The following is a 4,604-nucleotide window of genomic DNA, read 5'->3' on the forward strand; positions in this document are numbered from 1 at the left end:
CAAGTGGTAGGCGAGCAAGTGAAACTTCATCTGCGCATGAGCGGGATCTAGGTTGCACATATCTCTCCCCCCCAGGTCTGTGGAAGATAATTTTTCTTCCAAAACTGCTCCTTGGTGTCAGAAAGGTTGGGGACCACTAACTTAGACCCTCATACCAATATTCGCAAGGAACTAATAATGTTCCTTGCAAATAGTGGTATGATGATTTATAAATTTATGTCTTATAGCTCAGCAATTCAAATATTTCTCGTATGCATATTAGGGCTTAGGAAACTTAGACAACTTAGAAAACAGGGCAGTTGTGGTCTTTAAACACCCAAGCTCACCTCTTACCTGTCCCTGAGAAAGGCTGAGGATTTTGGAGAGGTTTTCCAACAATACTTGGCCTGCAAAGCTATGAGCACAAAAGACAACAAACCATCTGAGACTCAGTAGTTCTACACAGCCGATCCAACACCAATAGTGCTACAGTGTAATTTAACCATGGTTAGTTAATAGTTTAATTAAACTTGTATGCTATCCGATTCTCAACAAATCTGGGCAATAGATAATCGAAAGATGGTAAACGGGTGTAGATGGATGATGCATGGATGCGATAAAGAATTGGTATGGTATGGTGGTTAAGGTATTGGGTGAATAATGAAAAGTTTTGTACATCTAAGCCCAAGAAAATAAATGGAGGTAAAGATAGGAAAACCACACGTAAAATAAAATAAAAGTAGGAATGATATGAAGGGATTGGAAAAGTATCATGCTGTGTATAATAGAGGGATAGGCAAAGAGAAAAATATCATGCCAACTTTGAAATAAGTGTCCTTTCAAAAAATACATTCACAAACAAAATTGTCCATGCAACAGTTAAGTATATCATAACAAAAAAGGCAGATAAGCAAACATTAGTCCATAAATATATACCCATCACATAGTTTCCTTGGGGAGGGGGAAGTAATATTACACCAAAGTTAAGGAATTAAGGAATGAGATAAGAAAAAGAGAGAAAGAAATGCAGCCGAATCTAGTTTATACTGGATCAATGATGTAATGCTCTCAATACTTTCCTTCACCCACTGCCTCTTGTTTTTAAACTTTTCTCCTCTTTTTTGTTCAGGGTTTGTTAATCAACTACAATTTTCTTGATGTTTATTTATTTGAGTTCAGAGAGCAGCTCTGAGTGGCTTACACTTTAGAAAGCAGAATAAAAGATATTGTGTATGTCAGGGAGTGTGGGAACCATACACGATACTCTATAAAATTTCCCACAAGAGCCCAACGCCTATTCTAATCCAAGGACAGAAAACAGCCAGGTTTTTCATTATTATTTGCCTTAATTCCAAGATCTTTATAATATCAGGGTTGGAGCCATAGGAATCTCTGCGGGAATATTGCTTTAGAAGACAAATATCACAACAGAGAATACCATTTTTCTTGACTCATTCATTCATTGTCCACTGGACATGGGCAGCCGATAAATTCAAATAAAGTTAATAATCCTCCCTTCATATATAGGCTTTACAATTTGATCTTCATCCTTTTTTTATGAACAAATTCAATGATTTTTAATATTCAAACTACTTATCGATCATTGTTTTTGATGTTTTATCTTATTGTAGCACTCACACTGCATTCCATTTAGGGTCTTTATGGGTAAGCACTGAACTGTCCAAGGATGTTGACCTATTGGCCCCAATAGAGAGAGATTTTGAAGAGGAACAACACAACACTGACTTGCCCTCAGAGTCATCAGCCACAGAATTATAGGCAGTCCTTCTTTAGCTATCCCAATTATGACCAGCAGCTTCATCATTAAGCAAAGCAGTCGCTAAGTGAAGCCACCCCTGTGCTTATGATGACTTCAGTTTTGCTTTACAGACCCACAAAGGTCATAAATGCAAAGATTGGTCGAAAAGTTACTTTTTCATCACAGTTGTAACAGCAAGCAGAGGCTCAACGAAGCCGAAGCTAAACAAGGACTGCCTGTAATCAATCTGGAGAACATAATTAAAATGCATGCTATATTTTAAGATAATTGCTAGGTATAGAGCAGTGGTGGCGAACCTATGGCACGTGTGCCAGAGGCGGCACTCGGATCCCTCTCTGTGGGCACACACAGTTGCCCCAGCCCAGCCTTCTCCCATGGCCCCCTCCTCACCAGCAGCCCCCCCCCCCAAGGAGAGTCGCCTCTGGGCACGGCCCACGTGAAGCAGCACAGCCAAGGACATGGTAGCCAGGCAGCGGGGACAAGACTTCGCCCTTGCGCCATGTCGCACGTAGATGATGCTGTGGGGCACAGGCGGAGGGCATGGCCACCATGGCGCTGCTGGGCTGCCTGGGTGATCTGTGGCGGGCCATGGAGGTGGTGGGTGGCCCAGCGGGCAGGGTGGAACGGGGACAGGGGTAGGGGTGCGGTTTTGGGGCACTCGGTCTCTAAAAGGTTTGCTATCACTGGTATAGAGCAATGGTAGCGAACCTATGGCACGGGCACCAGAGGCAGCACTCAGAGCCCTCTCTGTGGGCACGCGTGCCATCACCCCAGTCCTAGGACTTCAGCTGGGTTTTATAAAATCTTTTCGCTTTAGGCCTCCACGGCCATGTGCAAAAAAAAAAAAAGGTTCAATCAATCAGTCAATTTCAACTTCTCTGGGGAAAAAAAAGATCTTGCAAAGTTGGAATTGATTGAACTTTTTAATCCCACCCAGTCTGCCGTTACCACCGCAGCCACGACCACCCAATGGGCCACGCCCACCCGGCACCCGACGATGCATAAGTGGGTTTTGGGTTGCAGTTTGGGCACTCGGTCTCTAAAAGGTTTGCCATCACTGGTCTAGAGCAAGGCAGAATAACGTGGAAGAGGCAATGACAAAAATTTTGGCAATATAAAGAGCGGATGGTTCATCCTCACTGGGAATGCTTTGGTGGAAAACTATACAGGGGTCAATGAACGAGAAAGGTGTTCGAGTGGCCAATTTGAACCCCCTGCCAGCAACCGCAGCCGAGCAGCAGCAGCAAACCTTTTGTATGGAAAAACTGGAAAAACTAACCGAAGTTAGCCCAAATCCAGCCAGTTGCTTTTAATCCACTTTTCACCCCACCAGCAGGGAGCCTAACGTTAAAAGCACACACACAGAAGCAGCAGCAGAGCCTCTGGGCATGTGCAGACATCCCCTTTTATTTCCCCACCATTATTCAGGATGAGGGTTTGGGGCGCCTTCTGAGGAGAGGGAGACCCGGGAGGCAAACGAGAAGCCCCCACAGGGAGCTCGTCCCCCCGCCTGGCTCTTACGTTGTGCTCCACGTGCCCGGCGTCTCCCTTGGGCCGCCCCCCAAGCCCCATCGTTAAGTACTTCGGCTTCGCCCACATCTCGCCCTCTCCCCCGAGGGCGACCCTGACCGACCGCGACAGTTACACGCTACGGGAACAAAGAGGGCGCGACGACGCGGTCTTTATAACCGATGGAATGGGGCGGGGCCGCCGTAACTGTTGCTATGGGAATCGAGCACAGGGGCGGGGGCTCGGCGGCCTCCTCACGTGGCCCGCCCCGCCCCGCCCCGAAGTTGCCGCGGGGCGCCAGTTTTAGGCTGGGTGAGGGAAAACGCTGATGACGTAACAGTGTTGACGTTCTACTACGGCAGGCCACGCTGGGGAGGCCTTCTTCTGGGCCGGAAAGACTCCATTTCCCAGAAACCTCGGGACAGGGCGCGTCGTTTCCTGTACGGAAGCTGCCCGTGGGACGGCGCTCGGTGCTCTTCGCCTGCAGCCCCGCGTGGGGTAGGAGCGGGGTGTGGCGCTGCGCGTGGCGGAGGATTCCCCGCACGGCTCCGCGGGGTTGACGGAAGGGCCGATTTGCTCCTGGTATCTTGGGGATGGCGCCGGAGGATCTCTTGGGGGGGGGGGGGGGGGGAAAAACTCATTTAAAGCAGATTCTTCGACTTGGCTGCCTTATAAAGGACCGTGCCACGCGTGCGCGTTTTTTGCGGGAGCACAGGCCGCAAAATGTGCGTTTTGTAGTAGGGAGCGGTTTTGTTTACCCATAGTTATGTGAATTAACGAAGAATATTCGTAGCTCAGGGTTGAAATGAAGGGCCCTTGGTGGTCTCTGAGCTTGGTCCTTTGCTTGCAAACGCTTCGTTATCAAGGCTAGGGGCTGCCCCAAAGAAGAGGGAGTCAAGCTCTTCTCCAAGGCCCCTGAAGGCAGGACAAGAAGCAACGGATGGAAATTAATCAAGGAGAGAAGCAACCTAAAACTAAGGAGAAACTTCCTGACAATTAGAACAATTAACCAGTGGAACAACCTGCCTCCAGAAGCGGTGAATGCTTCAACATCTGCATGACATCTGCATGACAAAGTCGCTCGGATCCGAGAGGGTTTGGACTCCGACTGGGTGGCCCCGGGGGAGGTGACGGGAGCAGGTCTTGAGACTGTTATTTGGGAAGAGTTTGACTCTGTGACTCCCGATGACGTGGACAGGGTCCTGGGGAGACTGAATGCAACCACGTTTGCTGGATCCGTGTCCCTCCTGGCTGGTACTGGCGGCTCGGGAGGGTACACGAGCCTGGCTTCAGGGAATTATAAACGCTTCTCTGTGGGAGGGTGCCTTTCCCACGG

The 4,604-nt window shown here is 48.5% G+C and overlaps 1 protein-coding gene across 1 annotated transcript in view; it reads left to right on the forward strand.

Moving 5' to 3' along the window:
* The first annotated feature begins 3,787 nt into the window (after positions 1-3,787).
* LOC107291135 (tRNA pseudouridine(38/39) synthase) overlaps positions 3,788-4,604 on the forward strand; it is an 8,529-nt gene continuing 7,712 nt past the window's right edge. The window contains exon 1 of the mRNA XM_015820098.1: positions 3,788-3,850. The gene's annotated coding sequence lies outside the window, so the exon portion shown is untranslated. The remainder of the gene's footprint in view (positions 3,851-4,604) is intronic.

The sequence above is a fragment of the Protobothrops mucrosquamatus genome, unplaced genomic scaffold (genome assembly GCF_001527695.2).
Source record: "Protobothrops mucrosquamatus isolate PMUCROS unplaced genomic scaffold, P.Mucros_1.0 scaffold1067, whole genome shotgun sequence".
Lineage (NCBI taxonomy): Eukaryota > Metazoa > Chordata > Lepidosauria > Squamata > Viperidae > Protobothrops > Protobothrops mucrosquamatus.